The following is a 17,794-nucleotide window of genomic DNA, read 5'->3' as shown; positions in this document are numbered from 1 at the left end:
TTGATGCAGAAAGGTCTGCATCTGGAAATACTGAGTGTATCCATTTGTATTCTCAGTGCACGTCCCGCTCCAGTGTCAGTGGTGAGGATTCAGGCTCCTTGATTACTAGCCCAGTGGGGGGACGTCACATATTGGTTGGCAGTGGTGGGACCATTATTTGTTACAGGTACCACACAACATATTACTAATAGACAACTTCAGTATCAATATTGCTATTACACCCAACTACCCTGTTAATAAAATTCTTCTGTTCCACAATCTGGTACAACTGGTCAAAGAACCTAGAAGACCCAACCAAATGGGAGAAAAATAACTCTATTCTCAACCTTATTATAACAAACTTAAAAGAGAAATGCAAAGTAGTCAGTATACTACCCAATACTCTAAGCAATCACAGCGCAGTTCTACTTGGTCTTTTAAAGCAGTGAAGGAACCATCCTGTACCATCTTACTGACCATTCTCAGAAAACAAACCACAACTACTAAATGAGAGCATTTGCAACATTGCTTGGTCCACTATTTACAACTGCATAGATCCAAACACAGCCTTTGCCCACTTCTTGAAAACTGAACCCAACTCAAGACTTCATCTCCCCAGTTGTAAAAAAGAAATTAAGGGAGCAGAAATGCCCTTGGCTTTCACAGCAACAAAAGCAACTACTTAACTCTACAGATTCAGCCTGGAACTAATGTAAACATCCACCCTCAAACAACCAACTACATGAAACATGCAACTACCTCAAAAAAGGGCCAGAAGTACCAGTGCAGCATTTCTCAGAGATAGACAGATAGACAGACTGTACTAGCATCCAGCAAAAAACAGTTCTGGAAAGATCTAAATTCTTCAGCAGGCAGCATCACTGATTCCACACAATTAACCAGTAAGGCAAGAGAAAGCCTTAACTTTGTTAACAAGTATAGAAGATTCCTAATAGACCCTATTAATGACCTAACCAAAGATTATGTCCATGTTCAGAAACCCCTCCTTTATCAACTGACAATACAACACATGACTCAGAAATTCAGTCCTACCTAATGCAACTTAGCAGCTTACAGCTCAGATTTATAGTTTGGGCAACTCACTGTTAAGTCAAAAACAGCTCTTCTCAACAGAAATGAAAAAGCCGTCTCTAAGCTTTCAATATTGCATTCTACCATCATGAAAATGTCAGGTCCATTCATAACACCACCTCACTCATATATTCAACCTCTGCTTAACCACAACTATTATCCCACAGCCTTTACGGAATCACACATCATTCCCCTCCCCAAAAAGAAAACCCCAAGGAATATATAGATTACAGACCTATAGCAAATCTGTGTCCTGCAACACAAACTTATATACAAACACCTCTGGAATCATGAAAAGCAAATGCAGACGTCTTTGTGATAGAATAGTTTCAGAAATTCTTTCAGTATCATGATAGCATTACACTTAGCAAGTGGTACCATTTATTACAATATGAATAATTCAAAACTAACAGGCTGTCTGCTCTTTGATATGACAAAAGCATTTAAAACAGTAAATCATAATCTGTTCCTCTCCAAAATTAAATTCAGTTTTGGCCCAGATTCAATAAAATGAATGTTATCTCTAAAACAGAAAATCCCAAGTACACAGAGGAACCTGCTTTTCCATTGAAGGCACTGTTAGCATAGGCATTCCACATGGATCTGTCCTTGCTTCACTGGTTTTCCAGTTCAATGATGATATATCCCCTGACTTGTCTCATCTCAACTTTATCTGCAGATAATTATCTTATTACTTGAATCATGTAAGAACACTGTGACCATCTACAATCCAGCTTTACAGATTTATGCAATTGAACATATAGAAATATGCTCCTAATCAGTCCCCTGAGGTTTAACATCATGACATTTGTCACCTGTAAAAATGCTATAAATACCTAAATCCTAAATCTAATTACTGATGCAGACAGCAACCCACTACTGCTAGTATACCTAGGGATCATTGTGGACCTTACTCTTTAATTAGCCAAGCATACTGACAATATTATTAGCAAAATACTCCACCAACCAAAACTATGCTATAGACTCTCACCCCTCCTTGCTAAAAATGTGCTTATCCCCAAAAATCAAATCTGGGGTCTCTCTTATAAGCTTACATTCCATCCCAAACAGATGTGAAATACAAACTACTATAAATAAAATCTGCAGATCTTTTATTCTTCAGAAGCCTGAAATCATTGTCTGCTTCTACAGCAGCATAACTGGCTACCTGTAAATGACAGAGGCACATCTACTTAGCTGTCACATCTACAAGCTGTTAAAAATGGGACACTGTCACCCTCAGAAACTAAATTCAGATCAAAGAGCCTAATTAGACACTTAGAGATAGCCAAGAAGACATCATTATCCTCATTACAACTTGTTTTAAAACCTCCACATGAGGAAGCGCTGTCTGTAAGGTACACCCATCTGCCTGAAATCAGCCACCTGTAGAAGTGAGGCAGCAAGGGACACTCCAATTATTTAGAAACAGACTAAAAGAAGAAGTGTTTAAGGATACCAACTGCTCTAGCCTCCATGAAAATGACTAGTCTTTGAAGCTTATGCTGTAATTACATCTTTCTTGTAAAGACACATTTTTAACAAACTATCACTTGCTGAAGGCTTATCTTAATTGTACATACAATTACTCTTAATATCACTTGCATTTATAATCATAATTAACATACAAATGCATTGTCTCACTGTTACTGTGTTGTGTATAACTGTGTTATTCTTTAGTCTATTATGATTTTCGGTTTGTATTTTGTTCCACGGTGCTCAAATTGTGGCTGAAAGGGACTGTCAAGAAGTCAATTTATCCTGTTAACAAACTGAAATAAATATATAAAGAAAGACGATAAATATCTATTTCTGTGGTGACTTCCACACACAAATGTATATTACATCAATCATTTTATTGATTTCAGTCTTTAGAATAATGAGCTACGAACATTGGATTACTAAAGTGGAAAAGCGCTTCCTCTTGCTCTGAACTAGACATCGGGTTTGTAATCTTTGTAAAGGTGTGGACTGAGAACCAAACTGCAGTATGTAGATGTTTCATGCATAAACTCAAAACTCATTTAAAAGGGACTGCTGTAGTAGCAGCCCCTCTTGTAGTGTGTATTCTATTCTAGCCAGCACAAAGCTTGGCTATAACGTCCTACCAAGGCGATGTGCATCACAAATGCTTGAGTTATGTATCTACAGATCTGCTGTCTCCATCACATGCAGGAGATTTCTAGGTTCAGGCTCACCATAGGAGACAGCTCTACTTGTTAATGAGATGAGTGAACATTTATTACCAGTATTACAGATGCTCTTTGCAAGTTCGTAAAATCTTGACCAAGGTACCCAAATATGCAGGCTCCATCTCCATACAATTAATGAACACTGAACTTCACATATATGAAACCTTGCATGAAGAATCCTCAGACTTAAAGGTACTGTAGTCCCAGAAATGTAAGACAAGGTCTGTTTGGAAATAGTTGTGAGACACACTGAGGAATCATAGAGAAGATATATGAGATTCTCTTTTTATCATAGAAAAAATGCCTTACATATCTTGTACCTAGGAAACAATTGATAAAAATGAATAGCTGTACTAAACACATGTGCAGTCTGGTATAGCTCACAGGTAAACCAGGAAGTAGAAGGTCTGTAACAGTGTATCTTTGTGCTATATGAGACCAGGTCTGCTGTTGGCCACTAAATATAGTCATCTCAGTATGGACATTGTTTTGTTTATTTTAACTTCAAGGACGTAGCTACCACCACCGTTAATTTTTGTGAATGCCATAGCTGCTAATATAAAATCAAGAGAAAGAGGTCTGACTGATACTCCACTTTCAAATACAAGAGTCATTATCTCCTGAACCTGATGTGCTGGTGGGAATCCTAAAGATCTAAGTAGCATATCTGGTCTCCCCTGGAAAAAAAAAGAAGGGAGACAGCATTGAACAGTAACCAGACAAAAGGATTCTTTGGAATGATGGTGTTTAGGCCACTTAAATCCAGTATTTGCCAAAGGTCCGAAGTTGTTTTTAACACTAAAGGAATCTGGGGTAATATCATAGTACTTGCTGATCTATTGAGATCACTTGGGTGGCTCTCTTTTTGAAGAGCTCTTTTACATGTTTTCTAATGCTTTTTTAATAATGGAACTCCTTGCAAGAGAAATGAACAGAGAACAGGAAGAAAGTCTTATTCCATAGCCTTTCACTATTGCCTAACTTACCTATGCATTGCAGTCAGGTCAGTCATGTTCATGCATGAAGGAATCGCAAACACTTAATCAATTACATGCAAATGTGTTCTTCCTTGGGTCATGATTGCTGTTGTCACATTGGGATTGCTCATGACTGCCCTGACATTTCTGAGAATGCTGATTCCTGGTGCACTGACAAATCCACATGATGCATTATGTGGTACCTGGACTTTGAAACTAAAGGACTTATTTAAGGCAGTTGAATGGCCTCAAAGACAAATTGGAAGAGATCAAAACATTCCTTTCCAAACCTTCCAGAACCAGTGATTCCCTTTCTGGGGGACGAATGACTGGTGACTGAGGAGATGGTGTCTTTGTTCCTGTGGGTTGTGGCAGACCCCATTATGGCCAGTCCCTTAGTGGTGAGGAAATATAGTCCGCAAGCAGAACCCAACATTATCCCTTTAATCTGGTGAAAAACTTGGTGATCAAAAATAATAAATTTGTTGTTTAGTACTAAGCTTAACATAACAACAAATCTGCTTGCAGGTCCCTTTATGCTAATATTGTGATGGCTGAATGGTAGAAGAGGTTCAGTTTAACTAGTGCATTTAAGGATTCCTGGTACTTGTATGCCAGATATTTGGATGACATTCATTGTATAGAAGGATATAGCTGATTTAATTCCAGCACTTGTTGACTATCATAATAACACCACTGATTTCCTTTCTTTTACTTATGAAATGGATAAAGATAAGATTGCCTACTTGGATATTTTGTTGGTTAAAGATTATGTCAACAAGGGATTTATCTCTGGGATTTTCAGAAAGCCTACATTTTCTAACAGTTATTTACATTTTCAAAGCGCACATCCCACCTCCCAAAAGAAAAGGGTAGGAAAAGGTCAATTAGTAAGAGCAGCAAGGATGATGAACATTTCTGATGAATTTTTGAATGAATGTCAGTTTATTAAAAAGATGTCTTTAAGTAGGGGTTACCCAGAAATGTTTTTGAATCCAATTTTAGACTAAGTGATATTGAAAAGAGAAAATAACTTTTTAACTCCTATTTTGGCTAAAGGCGGATATCCTGTTATCCAAATTGATAGACATGTTCCAGAAGAAGGACATAATTTAAAGCCACGGTTTAGTAGTAGTTTTATCACTTCTTGCAGCTATGAAAGTTATAATATTAAGTCAATTTTGTCAAAAAACTGGAGTATCTTATAAGAAAATTGTGAAAACCTTGAGAAATTGGGAATAGTTTATAGGAAAGGATTGAGTTTTAAGTCCTTCCTTGAATCCAATAAGAAAGAGGTTGGAATATCAGCTAGGAAAGGCATGTTTCGATGTAAACACTTTAATTATTGTACCAGGAAGGTAAAATCTTTATGGTTAATAATACTAATATTAACATCTTGAGTGAATATAACTGTAATTCTAAGGGGATTGTGTATATTGCAAAGTGCCAGATGTGTTTATGTTTTTATGTAGGGAAAAATGAAAGAGAGTTGAGAGAGAGGATGTACAAACATCTTTGCATTGTAAAAAAGGCCAACATAAATAAGCACTTGCAAAGCATATTAAATTGAACCTAGAACATTTATTTTGTTTATGGTTGAAAAGGTCATTCAAACCTGTTGGGGAGGTCCATGGGGTTGTATTTAGGAGAAACAAGAGTTAGCATGGCAACTTAAATTAAATGCTGCTGTTTTTCCAAGGATTAATGGAATCACGTCTGTTTCCTCTTTATTAAAATTGAAAACTTATAACAGATGAATTTTAGTATTAAGAATGTTTTTTGTTTCATGATTTACTGTATTTTATGGTTTATGTTACTATATGTTTTGCATGGGATAGTATTATGTATTTGTTTAATTGAAATTTGGACTGTTTCTTTAATGAAAGAAAAGTTACAGTGCTTTTTTTTTGAAAAAGGTCATGTGACTTTAAAAGTTTTAAATATGGCTTTGTAATTATGTTGGTTGTCTGATGAAGTCTTGATCTATTAAGATGAAAGTGCTTATTAAATTTAATTGTTGGTTTTATTGCTGCAGTCTTTGTGTCTCCCGTTTCATACTCATTTTTGTTTTTTAGTGTCTTTACCAGTTTGTTTTGGTTGGTGTGCTTTTTAAGGATTGCAAATTGGTGAAAATTGGTGCTCCATACAGAAGGGAGAGCAGAAGGTGGGTTCTGGCTAGAGTAATTTTTGTGGGTGTGCTCAGAAAAGTTTTGTTTTGGAATAGCATGCCTAGTTTTTGTTGGCTTTTCTTGACATTGCTTTGGATGTGGAGGTCAAATTTAAGATTATCATCTGTTATGACCCCTAATAGTTTGGTATGGTGGACTAATTCAATTTCAGTGACATTTGCTGAAAATAATTTGAAAGATGCTTTGTTAGGGGTGTGAGTTTTTTTTGGTGATTAAGAGTTGTACTCTTGTAAGCAAGGCTTCAATGGAGATGACAGCTTGTTGAGTGGTTTCTTGGAGTTGAGATAAGGTGTCTGAAGAGCAGATAATGGTAGAGTCATCTGCATATTGAATCAAGGTGCCTTTACAAGAAGATGAATGTAGGTTATTTATTGATAAAAATATTGAATAGTAGAGGGCCAAGGATGGATCCTTGTGGGACTCCTGTGGAAGTGGGAAGGTATGCAGAGTGGGATCCTTGCCATTTCACAGCGTGTTGCCTAGTAGTAAGGTAGCTAGAAAATCATGGAATAGATGGAGATGATAGACTCAGGGTGGAAAGCTGATTGAGACGTTTAGTGTAAGAGACCATGTCAATGGCTTTTGCTAGATCTAGAAATACTGTGGATACAAGTTTATTAGAGTTGCAAGCTTTATAGACAGCATCTGTAAATTATACTAATGCAGTGAGGGTGCTGTGGTCTGGCCAAAATCCATGTTGCATATTTGTGATTAGCTTATTTTGTAAGAGATCATGGAGAAACTGTTGATGTATACATCTTTCAAGGATTTTATAGAGGGAAGACAGGATAGCTATGGGATGAAGTTTGTAATACCTTGTTTATGTAAGGGGATTATATGCACAATTTTGTACAGGTTAGGGACACAATTCTGTTATTAATCTATTAATAAGAATGTCGATTGGGTATGCCATTGCTTCTGTAGCTAGATTTAAATATTTTGGGGGAAGGTTTTTGGCTGAGAAGGAACAAGGTTTTTGTTTATGTAAAGATGTTTTATGAGAGTTATAGAAACTAGTTGAAAGTAAAGTGGATGGAGTTGTCTGAGTGTGTATCGGAGAGGTTGCAGTTAGGTGAGTTTTGTGAGAGAGATGTGCTAGGGTCTAAAGTGGGGGAAGTTAGCTGAGTGGAAGGAGGTGGGTTATGTGAGTTTCAGGTTAAGTTCGCATTGCATTCTATGAAGCATATTTTGAAATAGGTAGCCGTTTGAAGAGACATAATGTCTGGGTATGGGCTGGGATCCTTTTCTCTATCTGGGTTGATGAGAGAGGATATGGAGGACCAGAATTTTTTAGGGTTGTTTTTATGGCTATCTTATAGGTGAGTCTCTTTCTTTCATAATGAGTTTGCATTGGTTGCTGAACCATGGGGTATGGATGTTTTCAATTATTTTTGTACACTGTGGGGCTAAGATGTTAAGAATATTTAGAAATGGAGCATTGAAGTATTTAAATGCATCATTTAAGGGAATCATAACTGATCCTCATAATGGTGGGGACAACTGTATATCTAACATGAGATGGTGAATGGAGGGAGTTGGAGACAGGTGTATACCTGACAGGTGGTGCTGAATGGCAGGAGTTGGAGACAGGTGTACCTTGACAGGAGGTGCTGAATGGAGGGAGTTGGAGACAGGTGTATACCTGACAGGTGGTGCTGAATGGCCAGAGTTGGATACAGGTGTACCTTGACAGGTGATGCTGAATGGAGGCAGTTGTAGACAGGTGTATACCTGACAGGTGGTGCTGAATGGCAGGAGTTGGAGACAGGTGTACCTTGGCAGGTGGTGCTGAATGGAGGGAGTTGTAGACTGGTGTATACCTGACAGGTGGTGCTGAATGGCAGGAGTTGGAGACAGGTGTACCTTGACAGGAGGTGCTGAATGGAGGGAGTTGGAGACAGGTGTATACCTGACAGGTGGTGCTGAATGGCAGGAGTTGGAGACAGGTGTACCTTGACAGGAGGTGCTGAATGGAGAGAGTTGTAGACAGGTGTATACCTGACAGGTGGTGCTGAATGGCAGGAGTTGGAGACAGGTGTACCTTGACAGGTGGTGCTGAATGGAGGGAGTTGTAGACAGGTGTATACCTGACAGGTGGTGCTGAATGGCAGGAGTTGAAGACAGGTGTACCTTGACAGGAGGTGCTGAATGGAGGGAGTTGGAGACAGGTGCATACCTGACACGTGGTACTGAATGGCAGGAGTTGGATACGGGTGTACCTTGACAGGAGGTGCTGAATGGAGGGATTTGGAGACAGGTGTATACCTGACAGGTGGTGCTGAATGGCAGGAGTTGGAGACAGGTGTACCTTGACAGGTGGTGCTGAATGGAGGGAGTTGTAGACAGGTGTATACCTGACAGGTGGTGCTGAAAGGCAGGAGTTGGAGGCAGGTGTACCTTGACAGGAGGTGCTGAATGGAGGGAGTTGGAGACAGGTGTATACCTGACAGGTGGTGCTGAATGGCAGGAGTTGGAGACAGGTGTACCTTGACAGGTGGTGCTGAATGGAGGGAGTTGGAGACAGGTGTATACCTGACAGGTGGTGCTGAATGGCAGGAGTTGGAGACAGGTGTACCTTGACAGAAGGTGCTGAATGGAGGGAGTTGGAGACAGGTGTACCTTGACAGGAGGTGCTGAATGGAGGGAGTTGGAGACAGGTGTATACCTGACAGTTGGTGCTGAATGGCAGGAGTTGGAGACAGGTGTACCTTGACAGGAGGTGCTGAATGCAGGGAGTTGGAGACAAGTGTACCTTGACAGGAGGTGCTGAATGGAGGGAGTTGGAGACAGGTGTACAACTAACAGAAGGTGCTGAATTGAGGGAGATGGAGACAGGTGTACACCTGACAATAGGTGCTGAATGGAGGGAGATGGAGTCAGGTGTACACCTGACTGGAGTTGGTAGATGGAGGGAGTTGGAGACAGCTGTACACCTGACAGGAGGTGCTGAATGGTGGGATTTCTGTAGAGGTGTTCACCTAATAGTAGATGGTGAATGGAGGAAGATGGAAATGGTGTACAACTTACAAGAGGTGGTGAATGGAGGGAGATGAAAATGGTGTACACCTGACAAGATGTGATGAATGGAAGAAGAGGGAGATGGCATGCTTCTTACAGAAGGTGGTCAATGGAAAGAGGTGAAGACTGGGAGGGGTAGAAGGACTAAACTCCTGGACCTGGGAATAAGTGTTAATGTCAGAAGATGAGACTGGAGCTCCATTCACACACATACTTCTCCAGTGACTTCAGGAAAGTTCTGGCCTATGTAAAATGTGATTCTCTGTCCCTTTTCTGAACTTCTCACCTCATACTTATGGTGTCTAGGATGCATCTTTGAAGGTGCTTTTTCTGGGAAGGAACATACTTAAGTCAAAGGTTCCAGTTCTGACCATTGAATCCTCTTGGCCATAAGACAGTTCTCAACAGCCTTTCTGCAACACCTTCTGCTGGTGCCATTGACTTCCTTACAGACAAAAGACAAAACCTCTTAAACTTGTGTAAAAGGAACCTAAAGAGATGAGACAAGTGAGGCATTTTTTATGAAGGGCTGGTATTTATTTAGCACAGGGATAGTATGTGACTGATGGCCAAAAGCCTAAGATATCTATCAGGAAAAAAAAGACAAATGTCAAGCTGAATATTTAAACAGAAGAAATTTGGCTGAAGAGTTGCTGATAGATAAAGCAATCTTGAAAGAGAGTTAAAATATCCAAGAGCTGTATGCATATGTCCTCAGACAGAAAGAGAAGCACCCTAGGGCGATCAAATAATTTCAAGCTGTTGTGAGGTGGAGAAGTGTGTGATGCTTCTAAAAGAGCAGTTTATTATGAGCGTAAAGGGCAGATGCAACCTAGAAAACCTTTCCATGTGCTGAGTGGTCCTGTCACCTGTGACATCACTCCTGATCATTCCTACAATGTAGCCAGAGGTCTTCAGACAATTCAAGAGCTTCTCTTTCTGTCATGTAGTATAATGTATGCTTGTTCTCAGTAGAGAATTCACATGCATGTACTATTTTCCAGAGATTCTAAACTGATATCTGGTTAACACAATATCAGCAAGGCTTTCTCTCCTCACTGTATTTGATCTAAATGACCTTCACGTTATATTCTCAAAATGTATTTGTTTGTTTACCTTCAGAAAAAAATGGTCCGTCTCAGATCCTCTATACAGAAAGATGATGATATAATTTGACAGCCACACTGTTTGTGTGCATTATCCATAAGGCTAAAACAAAATGTGTGCACTACTTTGATTTTACCTTTCCCTCAGTTAGTAACCAGCACTGCTAGATCCATGCCTTTCATGTAAAGTCTTTAGTGGACTCCAACTTATTTTTCAGCACTACCACTACAATTTGCACAAATACCCCTACATCATCATTAATTCTAGATGGTGAGCCCTGTCTTCAAAGGGTATTGAGGTATCAGTTGAAACAGACTGCTTTCCTGGAATATGAATGATATTTATGAAATTAATAGTCTCTAATATCTCAATAATGCTTTAAGTTATACATATTGATACAAGGTAGATGTTGTTTGTAGTCAGTTTACAAAGGAAATCTGTCCATACAAGTACCAGATTGAGGCTCAGGCACAAGAGCATACACCTCATTTAATTCTTGATACCTGTCTATATGCTGCACACCACTCATTTTGTATTGGCAGGTGTTTCTGTTCCTTCTGTTGATCTGGTGATAACACAACTGTGCTAACCAATGGTCAATCCAGAAACAGCAGGAAGCTCACAAATTTAAAAATTAAATGGAGTGGTGTAGGGCATTAACGACAAAAAAGGTCTGTGGAATTTATGATTTTACATCTGAAAACAGCAGCGATCTGCAGTCCTTCTTAGTTTTAGAAATAGCATTGTGAGTCAAAGGATTGGAAGAGGTCTTAACCATCACAGAAAAGTCAACATAATATGCATGATATTGACCTTTATTTCGTGCCCTTTCTGCTGACCACAAATTGGAGGTGATCGCCAGGAGAGATCTGTTTGGGGCAGACAGTGGGTAAAACAAAGGTCAGTTAACTACAAAAAGTCTAGGTACTGTCAATGTGTTTGTTGACTGACTTATTTATTTATTTAATGTATTACATTTGTTTACCAGGATAGTCCAACTAGGCAGAAAGCTACCCCTTTTCAGTGGAGGCCCAGGGAGAAAAATTCCAACATTCCATAAGGAACATAGTAAACAGAGGTATCCAAATCATCAACAAATATACAAAATTTAAAAAGAGTATCATTAATTAATAGCAACATCATGTAATGAGCTAGAGCCCTATCAGTTGATCAAGATTTCAGAAACTCACAATTCATATCGGTGAGAAGATATGCCTGAATTACTAAAAACTCAAAGCATTTGAATGGAGATTATGGCAGTGAGGATCAGGAAATTTACCGTTTTCCTCAATGTAGTGCAGTCTTGAAGTTGGTATATATCATTTTCAGGGGGTGTGTGGGGGGTGCTTGTCGCCCTGCAAAAGCATAAAAAAGATAGATATTTGTGGGTTTTTTTTAATGTTCTAGTTTTCAAAAATTCGGTCATATCATCATGCCGCTATGGAGTTTGAGTTTCTGAACACTCAATCAACTGACATAGATACAATGAGCTGTGGCTTACATTACTGTCACCCGCTTAACTGACATAGATAAAATGAGCTGTGGCTTACATTACTGTCACCCGTTTAACTGACATAGATAAAATGAGCTGTGGCTTACATTACTGTCACCCGTTTAACTGACATAGATAAAATGAGCTGTGGCTTACATTACTGTCACCCGTTTAACTGACATAGATAAAATGAGCTGTGGCTTACATTACTGTCACCCGTTTAACTGACATAGATAAAATGAGCTGTGGCTTACATTACTGTCACCCATTTAACTGACATAGATAAAATGAGCTGTGGCTTACATTACTGTCACCCGTTTAACTGACATAGATAAAATGAGCTGTGGTTACATTACTGTCACCCGTTTAACTGACATAGATAAAATGAGCTGTGGCTTACATTACTGTCACCCGTTTAACTGACATAGATAAAATGAGCTGTGGCTTACATTACTGTCACCCGTTTAACTGACATAGATAAAATGAGCTGTGGCTTACATTACTGTCACCCATTTAACTGACATAGATAAAATGAGCTGTGGTTACATTACTGTCACCCGTTTAACTGACATAGATAAAATGAGCTGTGGCTTACATTACTGTCACCCGTTTAACTGACATAGATAAAATGAGCTGTGGCTTACATTACTGTCACCCGTTTAACTGACATAGATAAAATGAGCTGTGGCTTACATTACTGTCACCCATTTAACTGACATAGATAAAATGAGCTGTGGCTTACATTACTGTCACCCGTTTAACTGACATAGATAAAATGAGCTGTGGCTTACATTACTGTCACCCATTTAACTGACATAGATAAAATGAGCTGTGGCTTACATTACTGTCACCCATTTAACTGACATAGATAAAATGAGCTGTGGCTTACATTACTGTCACCCGTTTAACTGACATAGATAAAATGAGCTGTGGCTTACATTACTGTCACCCGTTTAACTGACATAGATAAAATGAGCTGTGGCTTACATTACTGTCACCCGTTTAACTGACATAGATAAAATGAGCTGTGGCTTACATTACTGTCACCCATTTAACTGACATAGATAAAATGAGCTGTGGCTTACATTACTGTCACCCGTTTAACTGACATAGATAAAATGAGCTGTGGCTTACATTACTGTCACCCATTTAACTGACATAGATAAAATGAGCTGTGGCTTACATTACTGTCACCCGTTTAACTGACATAGATAAAATGAGCTGTGGCTTACATTACTGTCACCCGTTTAACTGACATAGATAAAATGAGCTGTGGCTTACATTACTGTCACCCGTTTAACTGACATAGATAAAATGAGCTGTGGCTTACATTACTGTCACCCATTTAACTGACATAGATAAAATGAGCTGTGGCTTACATTACTGTCACCCGTTTAACTGACATAGATAAAATGAGCTGTGGCTTACATTACTGTCACCCGTTTAACTGACATAGATAAAATGAGCTGTGGCTTACATTACTGTCACCCGTTTAACTGACATAGATAAAATGAGCTGTGGCTTACATTACTGTCACCCGTTTAACTGACATAGATAAAATGAGCTGTGGCTTACATTACTGTCACCCGTTTAACTGACATAGATAAAATGAGCTGTGGCTTACATTACTGTCACCCATTTAACTGACATAGATAAAATGAGCTGTGGCTTACATTACTGTCACCCGTTTAACTGACATAGATAAAATGAGCTGTGGCTTACATTACTGTCACCCGTTTAACTGACATAGATAAAATGAGCTGTGGCTTACATTACTGTCACCCGTTTAACTGACATAGATAAAATGAGCTGTGGCTTACATTACTGTCACCCATTTAACTGACATAGATAAAATGAGCTGTGGCTTACATTACTGTCACCCATTTAACTGACATAGATAAAATGAGCTGTGGCTTACATTACTGTCACCCGTTTAACTGACATAGATAAAATGAGCTGTGGCTTACATTACTGTCACCCGTTTAACTGACATAGATAAAATGAGCTGTGGCTTACATTACTGTCACCCATTTAACTGACATAGATAAAATGAGCTGTGGCTTACATTACTGTCACCCGTTTAACTGACATAGATAAAATGAGCTGTGGCTTACATTACTGTCACCCGTTTAACTGACATAGATAAAATGAGCTGTGGCTTACATTACTGTCACCCGTTTAACTGACATAGATAAAATGAGCTGTGGCTTACATTACTGTCACCCATTTAACTGACATAGATAAAATGAGCTGTGGCTTACATTACTGTCACCCATTTAACTGACATAGATAAAATGAGCTGTGGCTTACATTACTGTCACCCGTTTAACTGACATAGATAAAATGAGCTGTGGCTTACATTACTGTCACCCGTTTAACTGACATAGATAAAATGAGCTGTGGCTTACATTACTGTCACCCGTTTAACTGACATAGATAAAATGAGCTGTGGCTTACATTACTGTCACCCGTTTAACTGACATAGATAAAATGAGCTGTGGCTTACATTACTGTCACCCGTTTAACTGACATAGATAAAATGAGCTGTGGCTTACATTACTGTCACCCGTTTAACTGACATAGATAAAATGAGCTGTGGCTTACATTACTGTCACCCATTTAACTGACATAGATAAAATGAGCTGTGGCTTACATTACTGTCACCCGTTTAACTGACATAGATAAAATGAGCTGTGGCTTACATTACTGTCACCCGTTTAACTGACATAGATAAAATGAGCTGTGGCTTACATTACTGTCACCCGTTTAACTGACATAGATAAAATGAGCTGTGGCTTACATTACTGTCACCCGTTTAACTGACATAGATAAAATGAGCTGTGGCTTACATTACTGTCACCCATTTAACTGACATAGATAAAATGAGCTGTGGCTTACATTACTGTCACCCGTTTAACTGACATAGATAAAATGAGCTGTGGCTTACATTACTGTCACCCATTTAACTGACATAGATAAAATGAGCTGTGGCTTACATTACTGTCACCCGTTTAACTGACATAGATAAAATGAGCTGTGGCTTACATTACTGTCACCCGTTTAACTGACATAGATAAAATGAGCTGTGGCTTACATTACTGTCACCCGTTTAACTGACATAGATAAAATGAGCTGTGGCTTACATTACTGTCACCCGTTTAACTGACATAGATAAAATGAGCTGTGGCTTACATTACTGTCACCCATTTAACTGACATAGATAAAATGAGCTGTGGCTTACATTACTGTCACCCGTTTAACTGACATAGATAAAATGAGCTGTGGCTTACATTACTGTCACCCGTTTAACTGACATAGATAAAATGAGCTGTGGCTTACATTACTGTCACCCGTTTAACTGACATAGATAAAATGAGCTGTGGCTTACATTACTGTCACCCGTTTAACTGACATAGATAAAATGAGCTGTGGCTTACATTACTGTCACCCGTTTAACTGACATAGATAAAATGAGCTGTGGCTTACATTACTGTCACCCGTTTAACTGACATAGATAAAATGAGCTGTGGCTTACATTACTGTCACCCGTTTAACTGACATAGATAAAATGAGCTGTGGCTTACATTACTGTCACCCGTTTAACTGACATAGATAAAATGAGCTGTGGCTTACATTACTGTCACCCGTTTAACTGACATAGATAAAATGAGCTGTGTTACATTACTGTCACCCGTTTAACTGACATAGATAAAATGAGCTGTGGCTTACATTACTGTCACCCATTTAACTGACATAGATAAAATGAGCTGTGGCTTACATTACTGTCACCCGTTTAACTGACATAGATAAAATGAGCTGTGGCTTACATTACTGTCACCCGTTTAACTGACATAGATAAAATGAGCTGTGGCTTACATTACTGTCACCCGTTTAACTGACATAGATAAAATGAGCTGTGGCTTACATTACTGTCACCCGTTTAACTGACATAGATAAAATGAGCTGTGGCTTACATTACTGTCACCCGTTTAACTGACATAGATAAAATGAGCTGTGGCTTACATTACTGTCACCCGTTTAACTGACATAGATAAAATGAGCTGTGGCTTACATTACTGTCACCCATTTAACTGACATAGATAAAATGAGCTGTGGCTTACATTACTGTCACCCGTTTAAGTGACATAGTTAACATGAGCTGTGACTTACATTACTGTCACCTGTTTAACTGACATAGATAAAATGAGCTGTGGCTTACATTACTGTCACCCGTTTAACTGACATAGATAAAATGAGCTGTGGCTTACATTACTGTCACCCGTTTAACTGACATAGATAAAATGAGCTGTGGCTTACATTACTGTCACCCGTTTAACTGACATAGATAAAATGAGCTGTGGCTTACATTACTGTCACCCGTTTAACTGACATAGATAAAATGAGCTGTGGCTTACATTACTGTCACCCGTTTAACTGACATAGATAAAATGAGCTGTGGCTTACATTACTGTCACCCGTTTAACTGACATAGATAAAATGAGCTGTGGCTTACATTACTGTCACCCATTTAACTGACATAGATAAAATGAGCTGTGGCTTACATTACTGTCACCCGTTTAACTGACATAGATAAAATGAGCTGTGGCTTACATTACTGTCACCCGTTTAACTGACATAGATAAAATGAGCTGTGGCTTACATTACTGTCACCCGTTTAACTGACATAGATAAAATGAGCTGTGGCTTACATTACTGTCACCCATTTAACTGACATAGATAAAATGAGCTGTGGCTTACATTACTGTCACCCGTTTAACTGACATAGATAAAATGAGCTGTGGCTTACATTACTGTCACCCGTTTAACTGACATAGATAAAATGAGCTGTGGCTTACATTACTGTCACCCGTTTAACTGACATAGATAAAATGAGCTGTGGCTTACATTACTGTCACCCGTTTAACTGACATAGATAAAATGAGCTGTGGCTTACATTACTGTCACCCGTTTAACTGACATAGATAAAATGAGCTGTGGCTTACATTACTGTCACCCGTTTAACTGACATAGATAAAATGAGCTGTGGCTTACATTACTGTCACCCGTTTAACTGACATAGATAAAATGAGCTGTGGCTTACATTACTGTCACCCGTTTAACTGACATAGATAAAATGAGCTGTGGCTTACATTACTGTCACCCGTTTAACTGACATAGATAAAATGAGCTGTGGCTTACATTACTGTCACCCGTTTAACTGACATAGATAAAATGAGCTGTGGCTTACATTACTGTCACCCATTTAACTGACATAGATAAAATGAGCTGTGGCTTACATTACTGTCACCCATTTAACTGACATAGATAAAATGAGCTGTGGCTTACATTACTGTCACCCGTTTAACTGACATAGATAAAATGAGCTGTGGCTTACATTACTGTCACCCGTTTAACTGACATAGATAAAATGAGCTGTGGCTTACATTACTGTCACCCGTTTAACTGACATAGATAAAATGAGCTGTGGCTTACATTACTGTCACCCGTTTAACTGACATAGATAAAATGAGCTGTGGCTTACATTACTGTCACCCGTTTAACTGACATAGATAAAATGAGCTGTGTTACATTACTGTCACCGTTTAACTGACATAGATAAAATGAGCTGTGGCTTACATTACTGTCACCCGTTTAACTGACATAGATAAAATGAGCTGTGGCTTACATTACTGTCACCCGTTTAACTGACATAGATAAAATGAGCTGTGGCTTACATTACTGTCATCC

Source organism: Protopterus annectens, chromosome 15.part0 (assembly GCF_019279795.1).
Source record: "Protopterus annectens isolate FY-2018-M chromosome 15.part0, PAN1.0, whole genome shotgun sequence".
NCBI classification, from domain to species: domain Eukaryota; kingdom Metazoa; phylum Chordata; order Ceratodontiformes; family Protopteridae; genus Protopterus; species Protopterus annectens.
This window is presented reverse-complemented; position numbering follows the sequence as displayed.